We start from the raw sequence: 17,232 nt of genomic DNA, 5'->3' as shown, positions 1-17,232 counted from the left end.
TTTCCCCCCCCCGCCGCCCGCCTGACAAAGCCAGGTGCCCCTGCTCCAAAGTGCAGGACGCCCAGCGGCGTGCTGAAGTGTCACGGGCGAAGGTTTCGCCGTGGAAAGTAAAAGAAGCCGCCTCGCCTCGAAACAGGCGCGCGAGTGCGGCATTGCTGATTCCACGGGAGAGTGTTTGTGTGACTCCCGCACCGGCACGTGCGGAGTTACTCCCGGCCGGGCAGGCACAGGGAGTGAGCAACGGGCGCCTTAAACGGCTGATGAAATAATCGATTCCTACGGCAGAGCAGGGATCACTCCCGGCACACTACCCTCCGCTCCCCGCGGTGCGGGCACCCGCACAAACCCGCACTCGCTGTACCAGGGGAAGCAACAGCGTTTAAACAGCAAACCCTCCCCCAAGTACCTTGTAACTATTTTTATGTGGCGCAATTACAGCGGGAGATAAAACAGCTGTTACATCCCGACCGGGGGGAGGGAGGGCAGCTGGTGAGTCATGTCAGTTAACAAGGACCTGGTGTCAGCCCGAGGCTGGCGACGCGCTCCGGGATGGGTGACCCTTGGGGCTGGTGGCCGCTCCGTGGCGAGTGCGCCTGTAGGTCAGTGAGGCGAGCCGGGCACGGCACACTGACTGACTGACTGACTGACTGACGGTGTCGCGGGCCAGCGCCGCGCCAGGCGGGAAGTTGTGCGGCGCGGACCGAGGTCCCGCCGGCGGTGGCGCGATCCGGGCCATTACCCGCCGACCGAGCGCCCTTCGCCCGCCCTTCCCACCCCATTCCCGCCGACGTGCCCGCGTCACCCGTCGGTTGTGTCCAGGGGTGCCACAGCTCCGTAGTCCGGGGGACGAGGCTCGCTGGGGGCGGGTGTTTTCGCACTAACTGTGCCCCCGAGGGACTGGTGGCTCGGGGGCGGGAGTTGTGCGGGCACGCCGCCGTATGGCTTTATTTTGGGTTTTTTACTGTTTTGTTTTTGTTGTGGAAAAGCACAGCTTCCCAGCTGTGAGGGCTGGCTCTTCGAACTGGTTGTTCAGACCGTCGGGGCTTTTTTGGTCACGCCAAAAAAGCAATTGGGGGAAGTTAAACAAAAGACACGTCAAGGATTCGGAGAGATTTCCTTTTCTCCGTGCCGCCAGAGCCGCCTTACGCCTGTTCATTGTCCTTGGGACCACCGGCAAATCTGTGAAACTAGCTCTCTCCCTTTTCTGCCTTTCCTTCTTTATTTCTTCTTTTTTTAAAGTTTAGGTTGACTTTTTTTTTTCCTCCCTTCTTTGGCAAGGTCACTTTTATAAAGGAAAAAAGTAAAGTTTTATATTCAGCTTTCTTTTTCTTTCTCTCTCTCTTCTTTTTTTTTTTTTTTTTTTTTTTAGAGCTGTAGAAACAGCCTTTCTAACTCTGCTGCAATGTGGCTTTCCATGAATTTTTTTAAAGGATCCTAAGAAAAGATCGATTTTGACTTTGTGTGGCAGCTGTTTAGCTGGTAGGAGCAGGTGGTGGACCAGTGGCTGTTCATTCCTAACTGCCCTGGTATAAAGTGCATGAAGAGTCATTGTTTTGAACTAAGTTCGTAGGTGTGAGTACGGAGGGGTATAGTCAGACGTGGGACCACTGGGAAAGACAGAAATTGGGTTTGTGCAGTTTCCATTGCAGTTGTTGCCTGAGGCGGTACCTCAGTTCTGTCAACAAATTCTGGTTGCATTTACCACTTGAAGATTCTTGATACATATTCGTGGCGTTAGGGTGGATAAAACCCCCACAACCTTCTCTGTTAGTAAAGCTTTGACACACCTGAAACAAGGCTGTAACAAGGAGGGCAGGTGATTTGCCTGAGCTCAACTCTAATGAACTACTTGGTTTTAAAACAAATACCGTAATCTGGTGGCCCATAAATTGATGATGTGTTGGTATTGGCTTCCACTAGCAAGCAGAAGTAGATAGTATGGAAGACAAGATGTAATTTTCTGCAGTTTATCTTTTCCCTTCACAACCTCATGTTGGTGAGGTTGTATTTTTAGTATTACTTAATCTGCTGGAGCTACAGCAGCACTAATAATCGTATCTTAGAAGCAGTTCACACTGCTTCACAATGAGCCTCTGGCATCTGTGCAGCGTAAGTAGTGGTAGACATGTGCATCAAGATATATCTGTGCCAACAGGTTTAAACAGCTTGGTTTACTCAGAGCAAGTTCAGCTCTGTCTGGACCCATCCGTGTAGACACGCTGTAAGTATTTGTAAAACTGGATGCCAAGAAGGAAGGGAAATGAAAAAAACTGTAGGGGCTAGATTTTTATTTGCTCCATGATTGTCTGTAGACTTACCAATGTACTGTGGTGTATGCAAGTTTCTGCCTTGTCACATTACCACATGTGATATCTTGTATGACTAATTATATGTTTTTTATTTTACAAGTGCTTTACTTTGAGGTCCTGGGTCTGTGTTTGCTTAACTGTTGAAGGCAAGGCTGCGTTTTGGGCATAGAAACTATTGAAGGAAGTACTCTGGGAAGACAGGACCTAGGCAAATCAGGCTTGTGGATCTTTGTTATCTCAGTCTTTTTATTCCAGTTTCCCATTTAAAAACCAGATAGCATCCCCTCCCACGATGTTAGGAAAATAAATCCATTAATCTTTATGGAATACTTAGATGCCATCAAAATGTTTATGAGAAAATTTATTAAATTGTAGTCAGAACAGAATTAGGTAGAACACAGTTGAGCAGGTCACGCCTATGGCAATAAGAGCAACGCAATGCTACAACCAACTTCCAGTGAATTAATCTGTCCTGTGCATGGGAAAACAGGAATCGCTACTGTTGGTCACAGGTATTCTTCTTCACCTTTTCTTATTCCATGATGTTGACTAGTTTCAGTGTATCAGAGGAAAAGGAAAGGCTACAGAAGGCAGATGAGATAATACTTTCCCGTCAGTATCCAAATCTTTAATAGTTTGATACAAGCACTAGAGCAATAGTTTAATAGGTCTTCAGATTTTGTTACTGATCTAGGTGTGTAGTCTTTATACTGGTATAAAGTTTAATATCTTCATAGCATTAAAACTCTGTAATGGCAGCGAGTGGTAGAGTAGTGTGTTGAGTTGTGAATTACATAAAAATGCATTTCTTTTTTTTTCCCCTTATCTATTTAATTAAATATTATCTTTTGCTTTAAGACCAAAAAAACCCCATAAATTCATGTTTACCTTCTCTGTACTATTCATTATTTTATATACTTTGAGCATGGCTGCTTTTTGACAGAAAATTTGTCACCCTTTTCCTATGAGAATTACTCCCAACTTTTGCTCATTGCCTTGGTTCTCTCCCAATTCTATTTAACGCTACGATATTCTGTTTTTCAGGAAAGGTGACTTATGCTGCATGTGGTATTCTAAGCAAGGTTATGCCTTCAATTACAACATATATGTATTTGATAGTACTCTGTGACCTGTTTTTTTATGGAATCCAGCATGTTATGCAGTATCTTTGGCTGCTGCTACATACTGAGCACGGGGCTCTATCAGCTTTGGAGGTTATTTGAAGTTGTTTGAAGTTTCTCTTATGCACAGTTTCATATTCATCTCGGTGGTGAATCTTTTGTTATTGCACTGTTCATTCATGTAACAGAAGTTGTACTGAATTTACTTTCGATGTCCCTTTCTCCTAAATACATTTTTGATATCTGCAGATTCTGGCATATTACTGGTTTTTTACCTGTTCCTATCTCTCCCTCTCTCTGTGGTCTGAGTTATTAGATTAAAGAACAGTAGACTGAGTATAGGACGCAGAAGGACCCTGCTGTCAATCTTTTGTCATAATAAAAAAAATCTAAACCCTAAAACATTTAATCTTACACTTTTGGTTCACTTGCACCAACCAGATGGTCATCCATGACACTTGTTTGCCTTTTTTCCCTAGCAATATCTTAGTTTCTGTAGTAGCTCCTTGCATGGAACTTTGTCAGAAACCTTTTTGAAATCTGAATAAATTATACCAACCAGCTGTGCTCTCATGATTCAAGCTCACTTTGCCACCTTTGTGCAAGGACAAAAGGGATAAATCAAAGTCATGAAGATAATCCTAAGATTTCAGAACTTCCCCGTAATAGACTGCAACTTGAACATGCTTTTCACTTGTTTTCTGTGCGCATTCTTGTGGTTATCAAAGATCAAACGAGAGCAAAAGCCCCAGGAATTCTTTACATAGAATCATACTGATTCCTGACCAGTAGAGCATCATGTTTGCAAGCTTTTGGTTCTCAGCATGGATTCTAGTATGGACTCAAGGTAATGGGCAGTACTTACCATTCCTGATGAGGATCAGCTGCTGGAGTGATCTGTGCTTGCCTCTGGGGTTTTCACACATTTATCGGCAAAGAGGAGCGACGATGACTTCTTTAGCAGGTTGGAGTGCACTCTCTCTCTGGGACCTCCTTCAACTCTTCCCTGTGCCACCCCATTGCTCCCTCATCTCCACGGGGACCTCCCACGTGTCTGTGCCTCAGTATATAAGGGTATGGAAATAGAATTATTACTGCAGGGACAACTTAAGTTTATTCAGTAATGTTACTTATGATTATAAGACAATGCAGAAACTTCATAAGTGGTGTAATCACTTCCACTCTGAGACTAAAAGCTGTGTAGCTTACTCTGGAGAGTGGTTTGTGAAACTTGCATTAATGCAAATGCAATTTTGTTTCCATAATTTGAAGTCAAACCCCTGTGTAAAATTAAAAAGTGAATTGTAGGTTTAATCTTGCTTGAAGTTACAGTCTTCCCCTTCAGGTTTTAACTTAAAATAAAAGTACAGTTTTGACAAGGAACAGATCTCATGTATTCCTTTCAGTTATGCAGAAATTATAATTTCTGTCTAGCACAGGCATACCTCATAACTGCTCTGTCCTCTTATCTAAGAGGGGGTGCTCTGGCTCTGTTTTCTTTTGTGGCACGCAAGTGCATGTATCAAAATCAGCATTACTAATGGCATGATTGTTTACAGTCTCAGCTCAAGAACTTGGGGCATGCAAGGAAACAGATCCTTCTTTCCTGAAATTCGAAACTGTGGGTGCAATTTTGCCATTTATGCAATCAGGTTTTGCTTATCTGTAGGAAGTTAGGCAGGTAAAGCAGGTATGGCTGACCAAAAAAATATGTGGGTTTAGGGGGTTTTGTTTTGTTTTAATTGTGGGATGCCTAACTTGCTTTAACCACAGACTGCTTATTGCATACTGAAGACAAGGCAGGAGGCAAGAACTGCAAGGCACTGAAAATAAGAGTGACCTTGCTTAGCTGACTTTGTCTAACTAAAAACTAGATTGTCTATCTCCTCAAAAGGTTCTGTATCAGCAAACTATAGCTAACTGCTCAAAAATCACTGTATAAAGAAACAAAAACAAAGCCTAAGAGATATCTACACTTCATAGCTGATATTTTTTTCAGTGTAGAATGTTAATTGAAAATGAAATAACTCTTTCTTAATAGCTGTATCTGGGCACTTTTATTCTGTTTAGTTGACTCTAAACAAAATGACTTAAATGGTCAGCCAAATATTTGTTTGGTTGAGTCTACACTAAAAGTTTGCTTTGTTTTTTAAGAATTATATTTCAGGAACATTGTCTCTGAAGTTATTTCTGTCCTTAAAGACAAGGTTAAATTTGACTTGCAGAAGGACAAAAAATGCAATGGTAGTGAATGGATTATACTACATATTATTGCACTAAATATTATCCAGTATAAGAATAAATGACATAATTACTTTAGAATCAAAACCTAACTTGGAATCCTTGTTTACCTGTGAACTGAGGAAGTGATGGTACCACATCTTAATACTTTGAGAAATAGAAGATTTTTGCTAAATGTACACCATCACCGTTTCCTGTCATTAGGGTGGAAGATTTATGTAGGAAATGAGAATGCTTTCTGAGAGTGCAGAATGTCCATGCCTTCTTAGCAGAATATAAATGTGGATGTTACTTATGAGGTATAATAGTACAGAAAAAACTACTCAGATATATATCCTCATGTTCAACAAAGATTGAAAAGAATTCAGACTAATTAAAAAGTAGTAGGATTTTATGACAGGCCACAGTTAAATACTGTATACTGAATTTAGAAAAGGTTTCACTGCTGTCTGTGCCATGACTGCTCTGAATATATTCCAGGAGCTTTGTTTTCAAAGTTGTCTGATTTGTGCATCTATAGGTTTTGGATCCACTGGGTTATTTTTACTGCTGTGGTTGTTTTATTAATCTTCAGTGTTACACTGAAATTAATGCTGATGTTATTTTACGTTAGCTGTCATTGTCACATATTTACATGGTCAGTAGCTCAGTGTCCCGATGGACATCAGTGACGAGTGGTGTCCCTCAGGGGTCTGTACTGGGACCAGTGCTTTTTAATGTCTTCATCTCTGGGTTCAAGTGCACCCTCAGCAAGTTCACGGACAACACCAAACTGAGTGGTGCAGTCAACATATCTGAAAGGATGTCATCCAGAAGGACCTGGACAAGCTCAAGGAGTGGGCTTTAGGGAACCTCATGAGGTTCAACAAGGCCAAGTGCAAGGTCCTGCACCTGGGTCAAGGCAACATCCCCGTATCAATTCAAGCTGGGAGATGAAGGGATTGAGAGCAACCCTGTGAAGAAGGACTCAGGGATGCTGGTGGATGAGAGACTGGACATGAGCAGGCCTTGTGTGCTTGCAGCCCAGAAAGCCAACTGTATCCTAGGCTGCATCAAAAGAAGTGTGGCCAGCACTGTGATTTTGCCAATCTACTCTGCTCTGGTGAGATCCCTACCTGGATACTGCATCCAACTCTGGGGTCCTCAGCACAGGAAAGACATGGGCTGTCTGAGCCAGTGCAGAAGAAGGCTATGAAGATGTTGAGAGGACTGGAAGACCACTCCTATGAAGACAGGCTGAGAGAGTTGGGATCGTTCAGCCTGGAGAAGAGAAGGCTCCAGGGAGACCTTAGAGCAACTTTTCAGTACCTAGAGGGGGCCTACAAGAGAGCTGGAGAGGTGCTTTTGGTAAGGGCATGTAATGAGTGATGGGGCAAGGCAGAATGGCTTTTAACTGAAAAAGAGCAAGCTTAGATTAGATATTAGGAAGAAATTCTTCAAAATGCCTATGGTGAGACACAGTTAATGGATTGTGTAGAGAAGTTATGGATGTCCCATCCAAGGAAGTGGTCAAAGCCAGGTTGGATGGGGCTTTGAGGAACCTGGTCTAATGGAAGATGCCTATGCCCATGGCAAGGGACTTGAAAACAGATAATATCTAAGGTTCCTTTCAACCCAAACCGTTCTGTGATTTTAAGTGCAAACAGAATATTCTTTCAGTATTATGATGTGCTACAAAGGTTCTGAGTGACCAGTCAAATTTACAGCCTTATGACACAGCTTCATCAATTGAACATACAAGTAAGCTGTTACTGAGCATTTATGTACATAGTACTCAGCTGAAAAGGGTCAGTGATTCAGTGCCTGCTTGAGAGGCTCAGCCTAAAGTAGCAAATTTGCAGAATTAGGTACTACTGCATTTGTCTTGCAAGTGATAGTAAAAGTGAAAAGAGCTGATCTTTTCACCTGGGTGGAGCCGTGAAAACAGTGTTTGATGACTAAAAAGAGTTAAGCTTCCACTGCTGAAGAAGTTGTGTAAGGTTTCTAAAGTGACAGGTAATGGGTGTTGGCTACCTATCTATAAAATCCTAGATGTAGCCTGAGGGCCAGGTGTTCTCAAGGCAAATGCATGTTGGGATGATTTGGGACTGCCTGCCTGCAGTTATGATTTAGGGCACCAAAGAAGGATCACTAAACCTGCATGTGACCCATCCAGGTGTGAATATTAAGAGACAACAAGAGTGACAGTCTAATGTAATTAATTTCATCAAGGTTTTCTTGGCTTTTTGGGTGGATCACATCAATTGGATACAGGCTTCTGCTCTCTCATCCTCAATACTTTTGTACTAGGGAAAATAAGTCGGGTGTCAATGCTTGATTTTTAAAACCCAGAACCTGTAGGTTTGCAGACAAAGGAGGATTGGGTAGCAGAGAGAAACAGGAATGCATACTGTCTGTGTTCTCTGTTCCTGACGTTTTTGAGTCTGCATGAAGCTTTCTACTCTCTTTGTAGTGTCTTACTACACATGATCATCAAGCCCAGCACTTCTTATGACAGCCTTCTGTTTGGATGCAGCCTACAGAATTGTAGTTTTCAGTTTGTTTGTTTGTCTTTAACTGTGACCTGCTGGTGAAGGGTAAACCAGTAGCATCCCTAGGACTAGATTTTTTTGAACATGAAACTTAAAGATTTGTGTGTTCTGGGTAGTCCATAAGGTCTGGAACTGTTTGATTGACAATGAATGTGCTCTCACTCATTTCTCTAGAAAGAAACTGCTGCCAGGTTTAATACTAGATAAATTGTATAGTCTGCAGTAAACTGTAGTGGACACAAAGCACTATATAACTGTATACTGCCAAGTTATTAACCTATACCTACCTAGTCGACGTAGTTGGTTGACATAATATGCCTGACTCATGCTAAAATACAGAATGCCCAGCTGTGATTATGTCATGTGGGTAACAGGAGCCACGTTACCATGAGCAGGTATGCTCAGGAGGGCAGTAGACCAGTAGCTGCTTCTGGTGAATCTCATTTCTCCTTCCAGAATAAAGAACCTTATTGTCGACAGTGACAACTGGATAAGCTTTACACTGTCTGAGATGTACAGCACTGAAACAGACATGAAAACTAGGGCCAAAGTGGCAGTCAGTACTTACCCTCACTGAGAGTTTGGAAGATTTGGGGGAAAAAGGGGGGAGTTTATTCAGTGCATAGGCTTGCAGTATGTGTTCCAATTACAGAGCTCTGAAATGCTGAAATACGTGTTGCCCTCCTCTTTTTTTTTCTTATTTTCCCACTTTAAACTGAAAGTTTTTTATCTGATTCTTTAACACAAACCACATGCTTGAGAGAGACAAAGAGAAGGATTACGGAAGAGACAGTAGTCATTGCTTAGTAAATAATCTGGTGACAGTAAATGTCATCTGCCAAAATATGATTTTTCAAATTGTTTGGTTTTTAGAAGTGGAATAGCTTTACATTGTATAAAGGTAAAAACTCTGACAGCTATTATGCATTCTGAAAAACAGTATTAAATAATTCTTTTACACAGTATTTAGTTAAATGCAGAAGTTTAAATAAAGCCTGTTCTATGCTGCAGAGATAAAACACTGAGAGAAAACTGCTACTTTCTTACAGTGCTGTACTGTTTCTTGCTTTATTTCATAGTAATAATATAACCTATATATAATAATGTATCTAGAGTCTTGGTATGAAAACATGATTATTGATCTTACCAAACTAAAAGGAAAATAATAATAACATGGAGTGCATTTATGTAATATTTTTTGCTGCCTTTCGTAAATATACAGAGCACTTCAGACTGATGTTCTGTTCTGTATGTATGGATATGTCCTGGGCGTACGAATTTGTGTGTGCTTCTGAATATATATATATATATATATACACGCAATATAGTAACCTCTCTGCAACTTCACTGTTGACGTAAATCTTAGAAGAAAATACAAAGCAGAGAACATTAAGCATTGTTTGCATACATCTGTATATCTGTGTATGTGTAAATATGCACACAGTGCTGTTAGTTATTTTATTTATGCTTCTTGTTGTCTTTCTACACTAATAATAATAATAATAATAATACATGTGCAGATGGAAGATACTATTTTTCAAATTCAGCGACACTGTTATTTTTGGAAGGCTTAGTGAATGGAATGCCTAGCAGAAATGATCATTCTGGTGTGTGTGTTGTGCCGACGTCTGCTGGGAAATGATAAGCCTCTGTAAAAGTTCTCTGTAGACTGGCCAAAATTTAAGTCCTGTCCAAGTAACACATGCCATGCTAAATTAACTCTGAGCACTGGTAACAGTATGATCTTGTCATTGTGGCATTCCTGCTCCACTAACTAGTGAGGTGTAAGGCTTGGTGTTGATGAAACACCACATTGATATAGCCATACTACCTTTCACTCTCAAACCGGCTTTAGACTTTCATGTCCATCATGTTATGCATGACAACTGCTAAAAAAGTCATGCTGATGATTATTTTCAGCAATACACTTTCTGTCAAGTGGCCAAACAATTTATTAACTGCTGTTTCAGAAATACAGTGTCCCTGTCAGAAATATCCATTATACTTCAAAAGTGTAAAATTCAGTACAAATAAGATAAGACTTGTTGGTGGCCCAGTGTCAAGAGCAGTTTAAGGCAGCAGCAAGGCAAGCAGGTGTTGGTGGAGGTAGATAAACAGAAGGCCACCTGGAATTGCAGACTGAATGGACAAATGAGGGGCTCAGCATTACTCAAGCAGTCACACTTGGGGCTTAGATGATCTTAGAGTTTGGAAGTGAGACTTCGACCTGATTCAGATTTATGGAAAAACTTCCATGAACTTCAGTGAGGCAAGGTGCTATAACTTGTAGTTCTGCTAGCATTCAAAAATGCTGCACTTCTCCTTAATTTAAGTTCTGCAGTGTGAATGGATCTGATCAGCAAATTAATAAAGTGTAACTTGCATTGACAGAGCCAGAGGGAGATATAAAAGAGATATACTGGAGTCAGGAGAATGAGATGTGCAGCAGAAGAAACAGTGAGTCTGCTCATGAATGCCTGGTGATGGCATATTGTGCTTTGCTGTCAGTCTGTTGACTCATATACACTTCAAAAGAGCTCTCAGGGGAGCCAGTTACACGAGTTGCTGCCTGATGCATTGTAAATCACGGCAGTACATTTTTTTTTTTTGTTTGGATGGGCCTTGAGTGTGCCTAATGCTGTTTTGAAACATCATCTAATGCCACTGGAGCTAGGGGATTTCAATAGAAGTGGGGCAGAGGGATAGGGAAAACCTGTCCCTACAGATGCAATAATTCAGAGCTGATTCTGGATTGGCTGGACATGTGTTCTTTGGTAGTGTATGCTGCTCTTGTTCAAAACCGAGGAAGCAGCAGGAGCTATGGGCTTTGTGGAATTTGAATAGAGATGGAACCAAAAAGCTTAGCGTGCTCTGTCTCCATGGCCTGTCTCGGGGAAGTTATACGCCTGAGGCTTGGTCAGAAAACAGGGCAAAGTCTGGGCAGTGGTGGTGCTGCCAGGTGCTGCTTTAACATGGAGCTTCTTCTTAGGGACAAATGATTGCTTCTCCTCTAAGGAGCAGGCAGCAAGGGGTAGCTGTTGGCACTGAAATAACCTTGAAATGTTACAATCGTAACATTATAGAAGAACAAGGTCAGGAATTTTAGCCAGGATTCCTAGGTAAAGGAGGTTTACACAATTGTGTTACCCTTGTCTGCTGGTTCCCTGGGTTCCTCAGTAACTTCAGAAGTTGTAGGACAGTTTCAGGTAAATTTTACAGAATTCGAAAGCCTTAACGGTGCTTTATTCCCACTGAAAATGAATAGGTGGATAAAGACTGTGAATTGTTCCACAGAAGGGAAGTCTTTGACAGTAGTTCAGTTGTGTTCTTAGTGACAAACCCACAAGGGAGAAATTTTGAATGCCCCAAGCACAAGAGAAAAGGCGGTTAGAGCTCATATCTTAGTTGATAATAGGATAACAGAAACATGAGACAAAAAGCTGCAGGTAAATATGCAGAACATTTCACTCCCTGGGGAACTATTTGGGCCTTTTAAAGGTTTGATGGATCATTTGTATTATTAAAGCCAGAGCTGGGATGCTTTCAGTTACAAACTCACATGTGTAACTACGGTGATTGCACAGATAATGGGTAGTGACTTAGTAACATCTGATGTCTTCCTGATTTCTCTCTGAAAACAGGCAATCAACAAACAACCTAAACCAATCAACCAAAAAAAATCCACCACACCAAACCAAATATTTGTCTTGGTGAAGTTAGTTTTGTGCAAAGATGTTAAACCAATAGCTTGGCTTGTCTGTCCCTAGTCAGAGTTCAATTTCTAGAGATACATTCAGCAGTCTTCCTCTTCTTTTTTTGGTAACTTATGAGTGGAATTTAAACAATGGGTAACTAATGACAAAGCTTTTATTTCAATTGCTGATGATGGAACAATACCTTCAACTATATTGTTGGAGGTATTTGTTTTTTATTTTGATGGAAATAATTTCTCTCTTAAACTAGTTGGAACAGTGGCTGTTCCTATGAATTCAATGCACAGAACTGCCTATGGGAGACTTGCAGATCAGAGAGGATATGGTTATGAAACATAAAAACTGACTGTAATATCCAAGTCAGAAAGTGTCAATGAACCTCTGGTGCTGGCAATGCAGGAGCTCCCAGAGTTGTGTGGGTTTGCGTCTTGCTTTGGAGCTGAGAATGGAGGAAATCCCTCCTCTCTTGAGAGTGCCAAAGAGATAATTTTGATGGATCTTAAAATTAACAGGAGTCAATATTTGCAAGGAAGTAAGGTGTTCAGCTTCTCATGTTGCTTGACAAAACACAAGAGGATTTTTTTAGATATCCTTACTTAATTCAGTGATATCATGATTTCCATATACTTACTCTGAGGACAGGACAGGTATTGATCTCTGACTCCCAATTTACTAAATCATGCTTTCATAGCTATCAAAGCTTGTAAAGTTGATGATCCTGTTTTGACAACAGCAGTGAACACAGCAGTTATAGCTTGAAAAAAAAATTACATCCAGCCATGAAGACACAACATAAACACTGGTGTCCAGACCTGTGGAGAGAGCAGGACTGTGTGAGCAACTTATCCTGCATTTCTGTAGGCCTCGCCTTGACCTGGCCGGGCACAGACAGTGCACGGTCGTCATGGTTTCAGGTTCTGAAGCTGAAACAAAAAAGGATCTGTGCCAAAATTAAGGAGGAGTCCCAAGAGGTAAACTATGTCCTCACCTCGCCTGGACACCTGCAATAATCGAATTAGAAGTGGTCAATAGGGCATGTTTAGACCATGAACACTTTCATGTAACCAATAATGTAAAAGTGATCATGTACTGGGGTGTAGAAAAAGTACTTAAAGGGCAACTTTTTGTAAATAAAGCGGACATTTTGTGGATCATATTGGTCGTGTGCAGTCTGTCTCTGAACCCCTCTGTCAACACAGAGCTAAGAGTTTAATCTGGTTTTAGGTGTTTTCTGGTATTTGCAGTAACAAATTGCAATAATTCCACTGAATAATTTACAAAACACTTGAAATATATCTAAAATACAAGAACAGCTGTCTTTAGAAGAGGGGGATTAAGAGTCAAGGGAGCTGACTTCCATATCTAATACTGAAGAACAGGGAACTAGCGGTGGTCTTGCCATATTCATAAAACCAGCACACTTCTTACTGCTGGGCAAACACTGGGGAAAAGGTTCTCTCCAGTTAACATAATGCCGTTTATATTGCCACAGATATGACCAAGCTCACAAGATTACTTTGTGCTGTTTTGGTATGCATACTTTGACTCCATGTTAACTTACTGTGCTTTCTGGGCATTGCTATCTGGCAGGATGGCAGCCAACCAGACAGCTCTGCTACAGTCATACTGTATACAGTCATACTCTGCATACAGTCATGCTGTAGCAATGAAATGGTGCTCTGTGTTACCTACAGACATACAAGTGGTTATATAGGGTCACATAAGAAAGTGCTTCACTGGGTAGACAGAGCAATGGTGACACCTCTACTTGCCATTTGGGCCTTAGCAAAGGGCTAAAGGCTGAAAAACTATAAAGCACTCCCCAGCCTCTGAGGAATAGAGGGAGGAGATGGTGTGCAGAAAGTCTTTGAGACAGGAGCAGGGAGTGATGAGAGTCCCTGGTTTTGAGGTGTGTGGTTTGCAGATTCACTACCAAGATAACTGTATCAGAAGCCAGAATGTATTTGCATGCCTCAGAGAGTTTGTGGGTGCACGTTTTACTTGACCTAGGAATTGAACATGGGAGGTTTTACTTTAGATGGTCAGATAATGTGGGTGTGCATGTGATTGTGAGTTCACTACCTGTTGTCACTTGTAAGTCAGTGATATCTCTGCTGGTGTGCCTTCACTAATATGAGCAAGTTATGGTTTACTGGAATGGTTTTGCAGGTGGTAGGGAATGTACCATTTGCTGCAGAGACAAGACTTGAACTTCTTTTTGTTATTGTGCTACCTGGTCCTCCTCTGAGTCAGATGGATGCTCTAGATAAAAAAAAAAAAAAACTATTCTTATCTGAGTTGTGGCTTCCTTGATTAGTATATTGGGGGAGTTGACGTAGTAATGACTTACATATCTGAATTCTAGTGAGGCAGGTGCTGTCTGCCTAATAGTTACCAAAAGCCCCAGTGTCAACAGTGAGGGCGAATGATGTAATGCCACTTTACATCCACAACCATCCTGAGATCATGAACTCACTTCTAATGATCAGTTTGAAATAGTACTTTGTCATTACTGTTCCATGAACAGATTTGCTGGTTAACTAGTTAACTAATCCCTTGGGCATGGTAAGGAGATTAGGGCAGCTCTTGCTGGTAGAGCCTTTGTTGGGCCAAAAACATAAAATCAGATGTTTTGACCATGCTGCTAGTGGTATCTAACCTCGTAGTCATTTTTAACCATCTGTAGAATGATCATCTGAAAACCCAGTGCAGGTGCAAAGATTGCAGCAGGAGAAAGGAGTGGGAGGCAGTAAGCCGATAGGAAGGGAGTTTTGGCATGGAATCCCATGTGCCACTTAAATCTTTAGTCATGTCTTTCAAGTTCTTTTAGCTGTTACTGTGAACGATAGGTTTGGGAGGCCTCAGAATTCTCTAGCCTTTCATGAGTAACTTGGGTAATTCTTTTAGGAAATATTATGCTATTTTGAAGTAGTCAAATTCTGCAGAGATGAATATAAGTGAGTCCATACAGATAACTGTGGTAAATTTCATGGATTTAGGAAAGAAGTTGCCTCTCTCCCCTCCCTGCTCTGTGTTTATATAGCTCGATAGGTCTTTAGGTAGGGTGGAAAATTAATTTTCCCTCCTTCTCCCCCCTTTCCTCCCCTTGCTACTATTTCCTTCTTGCTATTATTTATTTGAAGAACATCTGTGTCACAGTTGTTACTGCTATTTATCCTGTAACATGAAAATAATGAATCAGAATGTAAAGCAATATTATATTTCGTAGTTTTGGGGTTAGTTGTTGAGGTTTTTTAATCAGAGGCATGGAGGCTTCTTCTAAGCTAAGTACACATTGTTTCTCTGCTACTGAAATATCAGTGCTAAGTAATTGCTGAAATAGTTTTCATTTTTCTTTTTGTCTTCCCTTGGCCTTCACTGACTTTGAAGTTTGGTTCAGGTCAATTTGTACATTCATCTTTTAAAGTATCTGAAGTGATAACCTCAGCTTGTCCTGAAAGCTTACGTTTCTGTCCAACTATAATTGGACTAAAAAGCTCTTCATGGTCTGTACCAAAATTATTAGAGGTACGAGTGATTTGGTTTTAATGAAAAATAAGAGACCGCATCCAGCACTGCACAGACTTTGGAAGAATATATCTTAGGGGAAAAACAGCTCTTGGATTTTTGCTGCAACTGTCACTGGTCCGTTTGCTTTCTAACAAAATCTGATTTATGGATATGAAAACACGACCCTTGAAAGCTGCCTGTCCAGTGAGAATAATTCATTAATTAGCACTTCTTCACTCGAAATTGTGAGCAGTATAACCTTATGTCCTAGAATTTCCTTTTTGTCCCCGGAGAGTCTAATCTGTATAACACATCTATATCTCCACATATGGTTATATGCACCGGGGTAAAAAAGGTGTTATAAATACAAAATTATATATTTTGCAAAGATTTATGTTTCCTGAATCAGCATCAGAATCTCTGTTTGGCAGATTTCTATCATCATTCTGCTGGAGAATTTTGCACTCTCCAAAATGTAGAGTGCATTAAGACATTAATTTTGAATTATGAGCTGTTTTCCAAAAAAAAAATGTTTAGGTACCTTAGAGAACAGCCATGGTGGGACGGTTTTTGTTCAGCTTCAGAACTGCTGAACTGCAGACTCAGAAAAACTGACCCTTGAAGTGGAGAGCTCTGGATTTTTATTTTTAATTTTTATGTTTTGCTTTGTTTTGCAGAAGGGAATCAGCATGGCTGACAGGCGTGCTGCTTCTTAGCAGAAGCACATAACAAATGGAGGGGGAGCCTGCCTGGCCAAGAGACAGGTGGGAGGCAGACCTGGATTCTCTGTGAATAGGGGCACTTGAGGAGACAAGAAGCAGGAAAATATTTAACTGGCTTGAAACACTGACAAAATGTGGACTTCTGTGGAGGCAAGGCCAATCTTTACAGGACTCTGGGACTCTGTAATGCTTTTTAATAATAAAACAACTGGTTGAGAAATTCCTTTGCTGAACCTAAGTACCACGTGTTTTAGGTTGGGGGAGGAGTTTGTGTATGTGCAATAGTGCCTGTAGGTGTTGAACTAGAATTACATTTAGGAGGAGTTCTCAGAAAATATAAGATGATAACTGAGTGTGAAAGGGGAATCATGGATATACAAAGCTGCAGTTCAAAGCTCTGTGATAGCCAGGTCAGGAAGTAGTGTGATTCAGGAAAGGCTCTACACGAGGAACTTGGGCCTGGGTACGAGCAATATTGATCCAGAGCTAGAAACAGTGACCCAGATGGTTTAAAGATAATTTGCTTTGGATTCAGCTGACTCTTTTGGGAAGTTAGCTCTTATCCTAAGTCTGGGGACTCTACCTTAGATATCACCAAAGAATTGTATCAATCTTTGGTTCTGCAGCTCTTAATGGCATAAGTAATCTTAATTTTCAGAATAGCAAAAGTTGTGTTGTCTTCCACAGCAACTTTCAGGCACTTCTAGTCTTCCTGCATTCATGGAATGAAAACAATGTGATGCTGTGGTTCATTGCAAGTTCTCATGTTATTGCTATGTTATTGTGGGCAAGTCGTGATCCTCCTTTAAGAATGGAAGATATAGATATTAATGGGGAAGTTGAATCCAAATGTTAGCATTACAGAGCCTATATTTAGGTACTGTATGTTCTTACTTAGTGCCTTACTAAGAGGGGACATATGTCCTGTGTAATGAGCTCTGAGGAATGCATTGGACCTGTTCCCAAACTGATAGTATTTTATCATGAGGTTAGCTTTGATATCAGTGAAAATATTACTCACAATTTTTATCCTTTGAAGCAGAAGAATTAGGTTCTGGTATGTGGGAAGACCTTGAAATTGATTG

The 17,232-nt window shown here is 41.1% G+C and overlaps 1 protein-coding gene and 1 long non-coding RNA gene across 3 annotated transcripts in view; one reads left to right on the top strand and one right to left on the bottom strand.

Moving 5' to 3' along the window:
- Positions 1–896, bottom strand: part of TGIF1 (TGFB induced factor homeobox 1) — an 11,448-nt gene extending 10,552 nt beyond the window's left edge. The window contains exon 1 of one of the 2 annotated variants that reach the window (XM_027650974.1): positions 775–896. The gene's annotated coding sequence lies outside the window, so the exon portion shown is untranslated. Of the gene's footprint in view, positions 1–406; positions 430–774 lie in introns of those variants that run through there. The other variant, XM_027650975.1, reaches the window with a different exon arrangement.
- Positions 403–16,367, top strand: LOC113950766. Its single transcript, XR_003528873.1, has 2 exons — positions 403–599; positions 16,103–16,367. It is a non-coding gene; the product is annotated as an uncharacterized LOC113950766 (long non-coding RNA).
- Positions 16,368–17,232: the final 865 nt, after the last annotated feature.

The sequence above is a fragment of the Corapipo altera genome, unplaced genomic scaffold, assembly GCF_003945725.1.
Source record: "Corapipo altera isolate COAL_440 unplaced genomic scaffold, ASM394572v1 24, whole genome shotgun sequence".
NCBI classification, from domain to species: Eukaryota; Metazoa; Chordata; class Aves; order Passeriformes; family Pipridae; genus Corapipo; species Corapipo altera.
Note: the sequence above shows the minus strand (reverse complement) of the source record. Positions and strands in the feature narration are given on the sequence as shown.